We start from the raw sequence: 15,988 nt of genomic DNA on the forward strand, positions 1-15,988 counted from the left end.
AATCCTTTATCCGATGAGGTTCAATCCTCAGTCAAAAACAAAACCCCACAATATATTTTCAATCGGCGTATGTTTCCGAACACAAGACGAAACTGGAGCCTAGAGTCGTCACAGAACCATCCGGAACCCCTGTTTTTCCCTAAAACGTAGCAGCCCGCAGTCTTGGAACAAAAAAAAACAAAGATTTGTGTAACTCTGCGCCTGCTCCGGAAAAGTTTGTTGTTGTTATCAGTCCGGTAACCTACTGTCAATTTTCGGTTCGGCATTGAAGGGACCAAAGAGAAAAAAAAACAATAACATATTACAGGTTTCCTTTGCCGAACTAAAATGCAAAAACCTGTTTTGTTCCTTTTCTCCACAGAAATTCTTGCGAGGGGATGAGTCATCACATCACCCTTTTTGCTGGAAATTCGTACACGTCGAGGCGCCACGTGTCGTCCCTTTAAAATTAAGAACTTTACGTCTACACTTGCCATACGCGTCGCAGTGAAGAAAGAAGAAAATAAAAAAAAAGAAAACAACAACAACAACCCACCCCTTTCTGGTTCTTTGACTTTTGACGTTTCTCGTCCTTCCTTCGTTTCCCGTAAATATTATGGAACAGGACGTAGGACATCATTGCGTATAGGATTGAAAGAGGCGCATGCGCGTTTTCCCCTTACTAAATGATAGCCATGAAGTCGATTGGGCTGGGGTGCATCTTGTTTTGTTATTGTTTCGGCTTTCGTTTGACAGTTCAATTGCACCGGAACCGATGACAGGAGCCTTGGAAGGAAGTAGCACGCTGTTTGTGCGGTGATTTGCGAATATTTCGTCAAGGGGCGAGACACTCGATTTTAAAATTGAAAAAACTCTACTTTTATTTCGTTCGTCCGAGTTTAAAATAAAAGAGTTAAAATTGTTTCTTGATACAATCTCAAAACACCGCTCAAACAGATTTTGAAGAGCAAATAACTGAATCCTAACAGACAAGACTCTTAGGAGAACTAAAGACCTCATATTCATTAAAATAGTCCGAATAAAGGGGCCCAATGCAAAATTTCAACCCATAGTGTTTACTTCAAGACATGCGTGACCAAGATTTTCACTAAAATATCCTTATTTTGAAGCTAGCAGACAGAAGAATTTTATTTTTTAGGAAATTTTCGTATCATGGATCCACCTGAGAGATCATTTTTGTATATCGGAAGAAAAAAATATATGCATTCATTCGGGGATCGTTAGGATCCTTGTGGCCCGCGGGCCAAATTATTTATTTTTTCAATGTACAAAAAGCGGATTCATAAGGCAAAATTGTCATAAAGAAAGTCATTTTCTGCTGCCCGTTAGGTTCCAAAATTGAGATATTTTGATGAAACTTGGGATATTTTGGTGAAAATCTTGGCCACCCATGCTCTAAGGTATGGTTGCCAGAATTTTTTCAGCTTTTGATTTCAAAATTGTCGACAAAAAAACCGAGCAGTATCCGTGCAAATTTTATAACAACCTCGAAATCACTCAACAAAAATCAAGAAAAAAAACGGTTAAAAATTCCATGTAAACTCATCGAAAAATTTTAAATTGTATTTTAGGCTTCCAAAAAACCTCTCATGATTATTTTTATAATACTTTCTCAAAAAAAATCGTTTTGGAGGCATAAATAAATATTTTAACAGCACAATTTATTTGTTGTTTGACTTGCCAAATAAATTCAATAAAACCGGGAGAAATCCGGGCTTTTCTCGATGAAATCCGGGCAACAAAGCCGGGTCGGACTGTTTCCAAATTTTGGATGAAATATTAGCGGAAAAACGAGAATAATCGTTTTTTTGTCCCCAATGCATTAAGGTTTGGAAAATAAATTTTCACTCGGAATTTTTGGAACTAGAACACGTTGAAAATTTTTAAGTCAATTTTAATACCGTAAACTGGAGGAACATTGATCACTTTTTTAACTCATTTTCGAATATTTTGGAAGGTAACACTAAAAAGCTTCAAAATACTAACTGAGGTAAAGAGTATACAGCATGATCATTGATAGCAGAAAATTCAAACTAAATTAGTGGATATAAAAAATGTGTGTTTCAAAACCAGATTTCATGTTTCGGAGTATCTTTGATCACTATGGTTTTAACTCATCTTTAAATTTTCCCAATTATTGTTTTCTATTTCAAAGAAACTTTCGAGAACATTGTAGTAATGATAAAATTACAAAATATGTACAAAAAAACATACTAGAATAATCAAATCTTGAACAAGATTTGTATTGCAAGATTGTATTCACAATATTTACATCATACAAGAAAAAAACTACAGGTCTGCTTCATTAAAAAATAATTAAACATGAATTTCAATAACTTTACAGATAATCGAAAAATGAATGAAAAATCAATAATACAAAGCTTTTTTTTTAAATCGATTGAACTCATTACAGTAGAGTAGAGATGATACGAACGCAATATTTGGACCATTTTTATTATTATTTTAGAAAACAGAGAGGCAAACTTTAGTGTAAATGCTGGTGCGGGTAATTTAAACCATGACTTGTATTCAATCTTCTTGAATAATAACTGTTACGATTTTTCATAAGATTTCATTCAATAAGAGAATATGAAAAAAATGACTGATAGCTGATAAACTGACATAAAAACTTAAAATTATTTTAAACTTTTTTAGTAATTTTTATATAAATCTGGATACAGATTTTGCCAAGGTTTTCAAGTTTCAGAGAATGCTTTTAAAAAAATTACATTTGAATTTTTTTTAGAAAATTCAATTGAAGAGAATACTTTTATTTTTGACTTCACAAATTGTGTTTGGAAGATTCGAATATCAGATATTCTAATTTATTTAACAACTTTGTTGAAGGAGTCGTTCCCCTTGAGGTATACAAATTTTGTTGAAGACTGGAAATTGCTTTGTTTAAAATTTCTTTAAAATTTCGTCAAATTTCTGATTCTTTGTCGAACTGAAAAAAAACATACATACCACGTGGACAACTTTGGGGGGGGGAGGGGGTATGTAAATGTCCACGCTTGTCCACGGAGAGGGGGGTAGGGGTTTGGGTCATGTCCACGTGGACATACTTTCAAAATATTTTCTAAAGGTGAATAAATATTAAGATGTTTAAATCAAAATCTTAAAATGGCATACCTTTCCAGTTTAAGTTTAAACAATAAGTAGCTACTTGAAAGCAAGTAATAAATTTGATAATTAAGAAATTTAAAATTTTTAAATTTTTTTTATATCAGGAAATTTGTATTCGGTTTTACAAAATCAGCCATTTCTATAACAAAAAGGCAAAAAGTTGAGTTTTCTAACTGTCAAATTATAGATATTTAAAATTAAAACTTTTTCAAATGTGTCCACGTGGACATCTTGGGAGGGGGGTAGGGGTTAGCCAAATGTCCACGCTTGTCCACGGAGGGGGAGGAGGGGGTCAAAAATCTCATTTTTCTGTCCACGTGGTATCTGAACAGCCCCTTATTTTACTACTTCTTAGAAATCAAAATTACTCGACGTCATAGAGAAAGTAGATCTTTAATTTCAAACTTTTTTTCAAAATTATTTTAACATTTTCCAGTTTTTTTTCAACATCGCTTAAATTTATCAAACGAATTTTTACCTATTTTCTAATGTTAGCTTAAATCTCAGAAATGAGATCTGGAAAAATGGAAAAAAATCACATTTGGATTCAACACGTACAAATCAGCCAAAACCAACTCTTAATTCTTTTGCATGACAAAAAATGTATTTTTTTCTATGGGCTATCAGAAATTAACCCATCATTTCATGATTTTTTAATTATATCTAAAAAATCAATTTTAAAAATGGGAAAAATGTGTACATTAAGGATTTTTTTTCTTTTTATTCGTACATGCTCTATTGCAAATTTCTAACTACTCGAAACGAAGGCTTGAAATTAGATTTCATCCTTTCCAGGTTAAATAATGTTAAAAATCTTGTATGAGAGCTTGAAATTAAGAGCAAATCAATAATAGTAGAGTTCCAAAACCTCCAGAAACTAGAATCACAAATAATAGTTTTATTTCAGAATTAAATGCAGATATAGAACCAAAATTCCCAATGAAAAAAAAAACTTCAGTGATGATAAAATCAACAAGATATTTCCGAATCACTGTTTAGAAAAATATATCAGAATAATACTAAAATATATAAGGCAATTAGGAGTATTTTTTTATCCCAAAAGTAGACTTGTTATTTGCTAATTTTACCCGGCCTTGCTCGGGTTCGCATAAAATAAAAATCAAAATGAGTCGTTGGACTTCTCAAAGTTTTGGAAGCTTTGAATTAATCATTAGATATAAAAAATTTTGTCAATTTTAAGCCATGTTAGCTTTGTAAGTTTTATTGATTTTTTTTTTAAGTTTTGATTGAGAATAATTTTGAACAACATATAGTTATGAGGTTTGTTTTTAAAGAAATTTAAAATTATTTCCCTTGATTGCTTGTTCATCCTATCATAACAAACATTATTTTCACCCACCATTTCTAAGGAAGCTTGAATAGCTTTTATTTGTTTTTTTTTTCTTATCTTTAGCTACTGAAACCGTTTGTTAAACTTTTACATCCTCATTTTATAAAAATATTGTTTTGGAGATCATCCTACTTTTCAAGTTGGATGATCTCCTTGTTTCACTAATAGTTTTTTGAAGTTATCGAAAATAAACTTTCTGTGACCCGAAGTTACCATTATAATTTTAAGAAATAGATTAAATTTGAGTTATATTTCAATGTTTCCATTGTTGGTAACAATCATCCCATTAATTATTGCGAAAAGTGATCAATGTTGTCAAGTCACATTGATGACCAAAAATGACTCACAAGTTAAAAATTGGCCAATGAAGTTGAATTGTATATAACCCAAAACCTTAGATTTCATTTCCTAATCAATTTTCTAAACCTCCGTTTGAATTTCTCGAAGGCTATCGAAGCGTTAAAATCGCAGCCTTGGACTTATAACTCTGAATCTAATTAATTTATCTTTCTCTATAAAAAATCCCAAAAATATGAAAATGGTTGGCTCTTAACAGCTGGAACTTATGAAAATTGGTTCATAAGTTTTTCAACACTCAGTCAAAATAGCTGTTCGGCTGAAAAAGTAAATTTATTGTTCACTGTTCACTTCACTGTACGTTATTGTAGACCCGCCAGCGGCGTTAAATAAAATGCACTTCGAAAGCCACTACAATTTTAGTCAATATATTCCTAACAGGCTAGTTGTATTTTTCAATTCAAAATGTAGCCATATTTTGCATTCCAACATCTCGTACCGGTACCACGTGCTTTGAACAGTAGGATAAAAAACACCCGCCAAAATTTTCCCTATCAAATTTTTAATGCTCAGCAAGCTTCGATTTGCTATCCAGTACACGTGAACTCTGGTTGGTCGTTTCTAATGCCCAGTCCATGATGATGGTGAAAACAACCCCGCCAAAGGAAACAAAAATTGGTCGACAAAATGGGTGCCATGACATTTGATTCGTGGGAGAAAAAACGAAAGTTGTATGGGAGGGTCCCTTTTCTTAAGTGGGAGGGGCTCAAAACTATTACTTAAACCTTACCATGGTCCAAACACATAACTGTACCAAATTTCAGGCTGATCGGTTAAGCGGTGTGGATTTGTACATACAAACAAACATATATAGTCCAACTCATCTTTATATATTAGATTTCACAAGGTTTTGGTTTAAATTTATTTAGCCAATATCTAAATGAGTGCTAACAGAAGGAGCAACTACCCAAGTAACCAATAGCCATATTTACTCAAATGAAGACTTTGATAGTTACATATTGACTGACAAAGAGAAACAACTGCCCAATTCTCTTGAGTGAACCATATGTACTCATTAATTAACCTGAAAGTTGCAACAGTGATCAATATGTACGTTGTATGTGACCTACTTAGCCCTATTCCCATTAGTGCAATATTGATTTATATGTGCTTTTTAAGGGACTCAAACCACAAAAAGAACTCAAAAGAACTAAAAACAGAATTTCCTTAGTTACAGAAAGTGCATTGAGTTGCATTCTTCCTGGATTCTTACTGCCTGTCTGGTTGGGAGGGTGCGCCTGCAGGTATGCTACATAATCACATCGCCAGTTCAAGATTAAGTTTCAGTAAGGACAACATCTAGACGTGGCCTAGTGGTACTGTGTTTGATTGTCATCACGAAGGTCAGAGTTTGATCCCCAAGCCGGACAAAGGTCGCTGGAAGCCGAATAAAAGGTCATTTAGACTTGATTTGGAACCTGATAGTATCAATAAGTACATGAATTTTGGGGCTGAGTAAACTTTTTCGTACTTGACGTCACGAGTGATTTAGATATTTTATTGTAAGTTAAGCATCTTGATTTCCGCAGTTGAGGAGTGCACACGCGAGCACATTTTACACCGTTAAATATATAAGTATTTTATAATTGTACCCCGGTATTTCACTCCAATATCACCTCGTCTCCGGGGATACAACAGTGGCGACGAGTCCGGTTTAAAAAAGTGCGAGTTATCGTCGGGTTTTGTTCATTCCGCCGGTTAAATCGCGAAAAGCAAGGACCCATGAGTACTATCATCATAACCTCAAAGGTGTAGTATTCCCCGCGCGTGCAATGGCAGAACCAAAGCCGGGAATCAATTCACCCGGTCCAGGAGGTCATTTTACGGAAGGCAGTCAAGATCACAATCCGGGAATTAATCCATCCGGCTCAGGAGATCATCTTCCGGATGGCAAAAATTTTCACCATTCGGGAATCAATCCACCCGATTATGCAAGTCATCGCTCAGGATTCAATCCTGTCCTGGGATTCAATTCTCCCAGCCAATATGAGCCTCCGTTCCAACAGCAGCCAACTCCTCAGAATGTCATCGTGCAGCTGCAGCAGCTGCAAAGTTGCACAATTCAACTCCTCCAGCAGCAGCAGGAGCCGACAACAAAGCAGTCGTTCCTCACACAGCAGATCAATCAGTGCATCCAGCTTCAGCAGCAGCACCTGGGAACTGTGGCGGAACTTATGGGAATAAGAGGAACAGTGGAAATGATTGCTGAACAGCAGGGGCAGCAGCTCCACCAACGGCTTCATGTACAGTCTTCCGAAACGGTGAACATTATTTCGGTGCATGTCGGAAACGAAACCGTTGCGTTGGCTTCAATCAGCAGCAGCGATCGGTCACAACTGCATCAGCCAATGCCAACCTCAGCAACGTTCCAATTGGTAGTTTTCTCGTGGGAGGACTTGGATCCTCAAATTGTACACCAATCCTTAGCACAATTTTGCAGCACAGCCCAACAGTATTCGGTGATGGACAATTCAACAACAGCAACAATCAACATCTGAATGAGTTTCTTCGAAGCTTGGAAATATCATCCACTTCCGAAGAGATAGATATCACCGATAAAAGCGCCGCGGGGGACCCGATCATTCTTTCGCCGCGCCGGTCATTCCTGTCATGAGGCAAGTTTTGGCAAAACAAATCAAGCAGGGGGAAGGATCCGTTAAGCGAGCTTCGGTTATTTTTCTGCTCTCTTACCGTACAAAACCGAATATAAACGCACCTGAAATTAAAACAGTTGGGAAAATCATGTATGGTCAATCGATCCGCGCATTCCAGGGTTCTTAGCGAACTCCCCAGCAGAAGTCTCCAAGGTTATTCAAGCCCAAGCAGCTGATCTTCACAAAAGTTCCGGCTAATAGCACGTGGACTTGGGAACCGGGAGGAGTGATAGTGATGTCATTAATCAACCCTGCCAATGTTCCCCGTCACAACCAACAACCTACACACCGCTCAGATGCCTTCTTCGTTATCCAGTGGACAATATCCAGCTTATTCATCTACAACATCTGTGGACTATGAGTCTGCATACGATCCAGCTTCATCCCATCATATCATCTTAGGCGTTCTACTTGTTCACGTAGAGTCCCTCAAGGATTCCTAACCCGTACCGAACTACGAACTAAGATCCGAATCTTCAACTCAAACGTCAAATCCGTATTGCTGTACGGGTGTGAAACTTGGTGCACATATGCGGTGACGACGCGAAAACTGCAAGTTTTTGTGAATCGCTGCCTGCGGAACATCATCCGCGCTTGGTGGATCGCAACTGGATCTCAAACGTTGAACTTCATCGCCGGTGTCATCAAAAGGCGCTAGAAATCGAGATTCGGGAACGTAAGTGGAGATGGATTGGGCACAAGCTGCGAAGAGATGAAAACGAGATTTGCAGAGAGGCGCTTGACTGGAATCCAGATGGGCATCGAAGAAGAGGCAGGCCCAAAAGCTCGTGGCGGCAAAGTCTAGCCGCTGAAATCCGCACAGTTGACGAGAACCTTGGCTGGCAACAAGTGAAGACGCTGGCTCCGGATCGCCAGCAGTGGAGATCTTTCATCTCAGCCCTATGCGTCGGCCAATCGGCGCCGGACCCTTAGGTAGGTAGGTAGGTTATAATTGTACCCCGGTATTTCACTCCAATATCAACTCGTCTCCGGGGATACAACAATATATAACCGATTTTTTTCAAACTCGAAAAAAATCAGCATAGATCAAAAAAATTGGCGGGGGGAACCCTATAAGATATTTGGAAAAGATCACACAGATTGTATTTATTCTATCATGGTAATAAGGCTGGAATAAATATCAAATTCTTCTTTTATCCGAAAGACCACAAGACTAAGAAACAAATTTTGGAAGATGGGAGTTATTTCATCTTATGCATTCGTAGTTTTATTGAATTTATCGATAAAAAATTACTTGATTTATAAGTTTTGTGCAATGATATAGTATGCAATACTGTTGCATACAAGCTTTCGTGCAATGTATTCCAATTTATTTGTTTTTCGCATGATTTTTTATTGTCCCCCCCCCTCGCGATGTTCCAACTTCGAGTGACAAAAGAAGGATTTGAAATTTGTTCCGGTCTAATAACATTAAAATTGTGGTTTTGAATTTATGAAAAATGTAAGAAAAACCCGCAAAATTCAGGTTTCTACTTTTTTCTAGTCTGAATTCGTCAAGTTATTGATAGAGGGTTATTGATTTTCATTATTCGGTAATAGATTTTATAGATTTATTCTAGATTTTTCAAAAATATCTACCAAAATTAGAACTATTTTGGACCCCTGAAGTGTTTAGAATATTTAGCTTAGATTTCCAAATAGCAAATAATAAAAAAAAATTTAAAAATTTTTCGTTGCTAGTTATATTATTGGATCGGAGCTTTCTTATCTCAACTCCAAATTAGATTCTGTCTTCAATAGAAATGACCATAAAGGAAACCCCTCTCTAACAGTGCTCTTGTTAATAGGCTACAGTGTTGTCTGTTAGTTTTAAGGCTAGATTAACACTAGATAATTTTTATAGTTAATTTTGAAATATTCTTCGAAATTTAACATTTTTGTCAAAATCATGATAACAAATCCTTTTTTATCAAAATTTTTGAAGTTATTATTTATTGTTGAAGAAACCTTAACACATCAAAGCTCGAAAATGTAAAATTTGAAGTTGTTAGGAAAAATTATTAACGAAAACGTCAAAATTTGGATCATGTATTTTGTTCGCAAATCTTCAAAAAAAAAATGTTCTAGACTCCTTCCTTTTCAGAGATGCATTTTTTTTCTTAAAATTGTTTTAAAAAAACACCGTGAATATTTAGTAAACTATTTTTACTTAAGATTAACATTGGCAATAGTTAGACAAGTTATGTTTTTCGCATTAACTGTACTTACTGGAAATCCAAATATGTATTCCTTAATTATATCTGATCGTGTACCTGAAATAAGAAAAAAAAAGTTAGTATTGACAGAAAATTACAAAATTTGGAAGTAGAACACTTTTTTCATTAACTTAACCCGAATCATTTCATACCGAGGTTCATGGAAACAAAAAGAATTTTGGTTCAGAGATAATAAATATACAGTTGAATTGGAAAAAAATTCTTCTGAAAAGTGTGTATTCCATGTCCTTACAGACGACAGATGCTGCATTAACCTTAACAGAACTTGGTTTTGAGTTAAACTTTTATTCTATAAATGAGATTTAGTCGATTCAATTTCAAACAGAGAGTAAATCACGATTTTTTAAATTTAAAATATATCACATTTCTTAATTAACATTCCGAAACATACTCACTAGCCCATATTAAACGATCTGCTCCTGAGAACGGTGAACGAAAGGGAATTGCACGATCATCATTAATTCGTAACCTAACAAGTGAAAAACATTCCAAAACAATTGACCTAATAAAACAAATTCTTTGGACCCGTTGAAGTTGCCCTAGCTCAAATTGGATGGAAGACAGTTCACGATTTCTTTTTTTTTTTTGGCTGGCCATCATCCACACAGGGTAAACACACGATGCTTGAAAGTAAATTTACATAATTTGGCAATGTTTTTGCACACTTTGCTTGCCCTAGGGCATCTGAGCAGCAGCAATAGTTAACAATGGCATAACCGAATCGTGTGATAATTTTTGGACCCTCGCTTTTAATTTAATTGAGCTACCTATCCAATACTTGGTTAAAATATTTGGGGATGCTGCAGGCATTTTGTTCATGTGAGAAGGATATATAGAGTGTTTAAATAAAAAAAAATGGCTTGAAAATTTGCGGTTCACTTACTCGTCACATAACAATTTGCCTTCTCTTGATATTTTTTTTCGTGAATTTTAAAATTCCTACTAGTTGTTGAAAAAAATCGCGAATCAGTAAAATTTCAAATTATTCAATTCTGGAGTATGAGGGCTTGAGTAAATTTTTGCCTTCTAAATATCAACTGCTCAATTAGGCAATTCATCATGAAAAAAAATAAGCTCGGTTTTTTGAAAGTTCACCACACTCGATTTGAATACCGTTTTTTGGCAACAAATGGCACAGTTCAAAATCTTATGAAACAAATATCACTCAGCTAGGCTGGTCGCATTCTACGCAAAAGTTGAACCGAAACCAAAAGTGAAATGGCACATTTTTGTAAAGCCAATTTGAGACCCCATTCATCAGCACTCAGCAGCATCAGGCAACAGCAGCTCCGAGACCATCCGGTGACAATAGTCGATTTCCTATACCAACGATATTTTTTCTGGCACGTGGGACGCTATAATTCATGGCGTGTCAAAAAATTGAAATTGTGCAGAAATTGTCAAAATTTTCAAAACTGTCAAAATTGGCAAAATGGTCAAAATTGTCAAAATTGTCAAAGTTGTCAAAACTGTCAAAATTGATAAAATTATCAAAATTGTCAAAATTGTCAAAATTGTCAAAATTGTCAAAATTGTCAAAATTGTCAAAATTGTCAAAATTGTCAAAATTGTCAAAATTGTCAAAATTGTCAAAATTGTCAAAAATGTCAAAAATGTCAAAATTGTCAAAATTGTCAAAATTGTCAAAATTGTCAAAATTGTCAAAATTGTCAAAATTGTCAAAATTGTCAAAATTGTCAAAATTGTCAAAATTGTCAAAATTGTCAAAATTGTCAAAATTGTCAAAATTGTCAAAATTGTCAAAATTGTCAAAATTGTCAAAATTGTCAAAATTGTCAAAATTGTCAAAATTGTCAAAATTGTCAAAATTGTCAAAATTGTCAAAATTGTCAAAATTGTCAAAATTGTCAAAATTGTCAAAATTGTCAAAATTGTCAAAATTGTCAAAATTGTCAAAATTATCAAAATTCTCAAAATTCTCAAAATTGTCAAAATTGTCAAAATTGTCAAAATTGCCAAAATTGTCAAAATTGTCAAAATTGTCAAAATTGTCAAAATTGTCAAAATTGTCAAAATTGTCAAAATTGTCAAAATTGTCAAAATTGTCAAAATTGTCAAAATTGTCAAAATTGTCAAAATTGTCAAAATTGTCAAAATTGTCAAAATTGTCAAAATGGTCAAAATTGTCAAAATTGTCAAAATTGTCAAAATTGTCAAAATTGTCAAAATTGTCAAAATTGTCAAAATTGTCAAAATTGTCAAAATTGTCAAAATTGTCAAAATTGTCAAAATTGTCAAAATTGTCAAAATTGTCAAAATTGTCAAAATCGTCAAAATTGTCAAAATTGTCAAAATTGTCAAAATTGTCAAAATTGTCAAAATTGTCAAAATTGTCAAAATTGTCAAAATTGTCAAAATTGTCAAAATTGTCAAAATTGTCAAAATTGTCAAAATTGTCAAAATTGTCAAAATTGTCAAAATTGTCAAAATTGTCAAAATTGTCAAAATTGTCAAAATTGTCAAAATTGTCAAAATTGTCAAAATTGTCAAAATTGTCAAAATTGTCAAAATTGTCGAAATTGTAAAAGTTGTCAAAATTGTCAAAATTGTCAAAATTGTCAAAATTGTCAAAATTGTCAAAATTTTCAAAATTGTCAAAATTGTCAAAATTGTCAAAATTGTCAAAATTGTTAAAATTGTCAAAATTGTCAAAATTGTCAAAATTGTCAAAATTGTCAAAATTGTCAAAATTGTCAAAATTGTCAAAATTGTCAAAATTGTCAAAATTGTCAAAATTGTCAAAATTGTCAAAATTGTCAAAATTGTCAAAATTGTCAAAATTTTCAAAATTGTCAAAATTGTCAAAATTGTCAAAATTGTCAAAATTGTCAAAATTGTCAAAATTGTCAAAATTGTCAAAATTGTCAAAATTGTCAAAATTGCCAAAATTGTCAAAATTGTCAAAATTGTCAAAAATGTCAAATTGCCAAAAATGTCAATAATATCAAAAATGTCAAAAATATCAAAAATGTCAAAAATGTCAAAAATGTCAAAAATGTCAAAAATGTCAAAAATGTCAAAAATGTCAAAAATGTCAAAAATGTCAAAAATGTCAAAAATGTCAAAAATGTCAAAAATGTCAAAAATGTCAAAAATGTCAAAAATGTCAAAAATGTCAAAAATGTCAAAAATGTCAAAAATGTCAAAAATGTCAAAAATGTCAAAAATGTCAAAAATGTCAAAAATGTCAAAAATGTCAAAAATGTCAAAAATGTCAAAAATGTCAAAAATGTCAAAAATGTCAAAAATTTCAAAAATGTCAAAAATGTCAAAAATGTCAAAAATGTCAAAAATGTCAAAAATTGTCAAAAATGTCAAAAATGTCAACAATGTCAAAAATGTCAAAAATGTCAAAAATGTCAAAAGTGTCAAAAATGTCAAAAATGTCAAAAATGTCAAAAATGTCAAAAATGTCAAAATTGTCAAAAATGTCAAAAATGTCAAAAATGTCAAAAATGTCAAAAATGTCAAAAATGTCAAAAATGTCAAAAATGTCAAAAATTTCAAAAATTTCAAAAATTTCAAAAATGTCAAAAATGTCAAAAATGTCAAAAATGTCAAAAATGTCAAAAATGTCAAAAATGTCAAAAATGTCAAAAATGTCAAAAATGTCAAAAATGTCAAAAATGTCAAAAATGTCAAAAATGTCAAAAATGTCATTAATGTCAAAAATGCCATAAATTGCTTGAGTATTTTAATGTGAAACATGCCAAAAATGTCAAAAATTGAATGTTTGAATGTGAGAAATATCAAAATTGCCTCAGACAATTTAAAAAAAATCTTAAAAAACTAATTTTTTTTTAATTTTGATTTTATTTTAAACATTTGAAATGTCGAAATTTTTTATAGCGTGGCAATTTCATAAAGTTTCAAGCTAACACTTCCTTTCAAGTTTGGATCGCAGCCGACGATGACGACGTCGTCGCTAAAGACAACAATGAGAGATGAAATGATGATAGATTACGGCACTAATTTTCCGATGCCGAATCAAAAACCGCATCGATGCGGCAGCTCCATGATCGTATTATGTTGCTTGCCCTGAGGCCCAATAAACCCTTTTCCATATCCACTAAAAAGTGTGTTCCGCAGACTTAGTGTGGCTAATATTGTTGGACCGAGAGAAGAAAAAAAAATCGTTAAGTGCGATCACCCATGGCGATGAGTTGTAGGGGCTGCTCCCTTTGCTAGCGTGCGCCACCGAATAATGAGATGTTACCGCTTTGTTGTCATGGAAACGAGCCTTCGGCAACTTCTCCATCTTTAGACGTCCATTTTTAGTGCATACATATCTGATGATCGCTCCCGAAAGACAATATAGACAAATTTATTCGTCGAAGGCGGGGGCGTCAAAACAAGAGCGTAGCCGTGCAACCATTTAAAAAGCAGCCGACGCCATATCGTTAAAGTTAAAAACCCTTCATTATTAGCTTCTCAGCTATCGAGTTTGTCTTGCAATAACTATTGGTTTTATCGATGGGCAAGACCGAAATCACCACTTTCACTATCAATGGGTGCTCTTTCTTTGGCTAATCTCAATCTTCCGAAGGGAGTCTCCCGTTTTCGGTGACTAGGGTTTTCTTTTTTTCACGTTCTCCCCTGTAGTTATTTGCGAATGACTGCCAATTGGGGAAGGTGATTGGGATTAGTTATTAAAATCATCGACACTCGCCTATTTTGATATGGGCCGGTCCAATTGTCCCAGATGATGTAATCAAATCTGTGTCAAATCATCATCGTCGTTAGAGATAAAAAATATCATTCATGCTTAGCAAAAGTTTTTTAACCGCAATGACTTGGTTGAGCTTTGCGGTTGATTATTTGCCGGGGTATCATTTCTATTCGAAAAGTTTTGAGGTGACAATCAAGTTGTTGGCACAAACACTTTATACTCCTGAGAGGGGCAGTACCATGAAGTGAAAAGTACAAACCCCTGAGAGGAGCAGTACAAAGAAGAGGGAGATACAAACCCCTGAGAGAAGCGGTAAAATGAATTGAAAAGTACAAACCCCTGAGTGGGACAGTAACAAAAAGAGGGAGGTGCAAACTCCTGAGAGGGGCAGTACTATGAAGTTAAAAGTACAAACCTCTAAGAGGGGCAGTACAAAGAAGAGGGAGGTACAAACCCCTGAGAGAGGCGGTACCATGAATTGAAAAGTACAAACCCCTGAGAGGGGCAGTACAAAGAATAGGGAGATACAACCTCTAAGAGGGGCAGAACTATGAAGTGAAAAGTAGAAACCCCTGAGAGGGGCAGTACAAAGAATATGGAGGTACAAACCTCTGAGGGGGGGGGGGCAGTACCATGCAGTGAAAAGTACAAACCCCTGAGAGGGGCAGTACTAAGAATAGGGAGGTACAAAGCCCTGAGAGAGGCAGTACAATGAAGTAAAAAGTACAAACCCCTGAGAGGGGCAATACCATGAAGTAAAAAGTACAAACCCCTGAGAGGGGCAGTACCAGGAAGAGGGAGGTACAATCGCTTGAGAGGGGCGGTACCATGAATTGAAAAGTACAAACCCCTGAGGTGGGCAATACCAAGGAGAGGGAGGTGCAAACCCCTGAGAGGGGCAGTACTATGAAGTTAAAAGTACAAACCTCTAAGAGGGGCAGTACAAAGAAAAGGGAGGTACAAACCTCTGAGAGAGGCGGTACCATGAATTGAAAAGTTCAAACCCCTGAGAGGGGCAGTACAAAGAATAGGGAGATACAACCTCTAAGAGGGGCAGTACTATGAAGTGAAAAGTACATACCCCTGAGAGGGGCAGTACAAAGAATAAGGAGGTACAAACCTCTAAGAGGGGCAGAACTATGAAGTGAAAAGTAGAAACCCCTGAGAGGGGCAGTACAAAGAATATGGAGGTACAAACCTCTGAGGGGGGGGGGGGGGGGCAGTACCATGCAGTGAGAAGTACAAACCCCTGAGAGGGGCAGTACTAAGAATAGGGAGTTACAAAACCCTGACAGAGGCAGTACAATGAAGTAAAAAGTACAAACCCCTGAGAGAGGCAGTACAAAGAATAGGGAGATACAAACCCCTGAGAGGGGCAGTACCATGAATTGAAAAGAACAACCCCTGAGTGGGGCAGTACCAAGAAGAGGGAGGTGCAAACCCCTGAGAGGTGCAGTTCTATGAAGTGAAAAGTACAAACCCCTGAGAGAGGCAGTACAAAGAATAGGGAGATACAAACCTCTAAGAGGGGTAGTACTATGAAGTGAAAAGTACAAACCCCTGAGAGGGGCAG

At 35.1% G+C, this 15,988-nt stretch overlaps 1 protein-coding gene across 1 annotated transcript in view; it reads right to left on the reverse strand.

Moving 5' to 3' along the window:
* Positions 1-15,988, reverse strand: part of LOC129740228 (uncharacterized) — a 444,184-nt gene that overhangs the window by 241,964 nt on the left and 186,232 nt on the right. The window lies entirely within an intron of this gene.

Source organism: Uranotaenia lowii, chromosome 1, assembly GCF_029784155.1.
Source record: "Uranotaenia lowii strain MFRU-FL chromosome 1, ASM2978415v1, whole genome shotgun sequence".
Classification (NCBI taxonomy): domain Eukaryota; kingdom Metazoa; phylum Arthropoda; class Insecta; order Diptera; family Culicidae; genus Uranotaenia; species Uranotaenia lowii.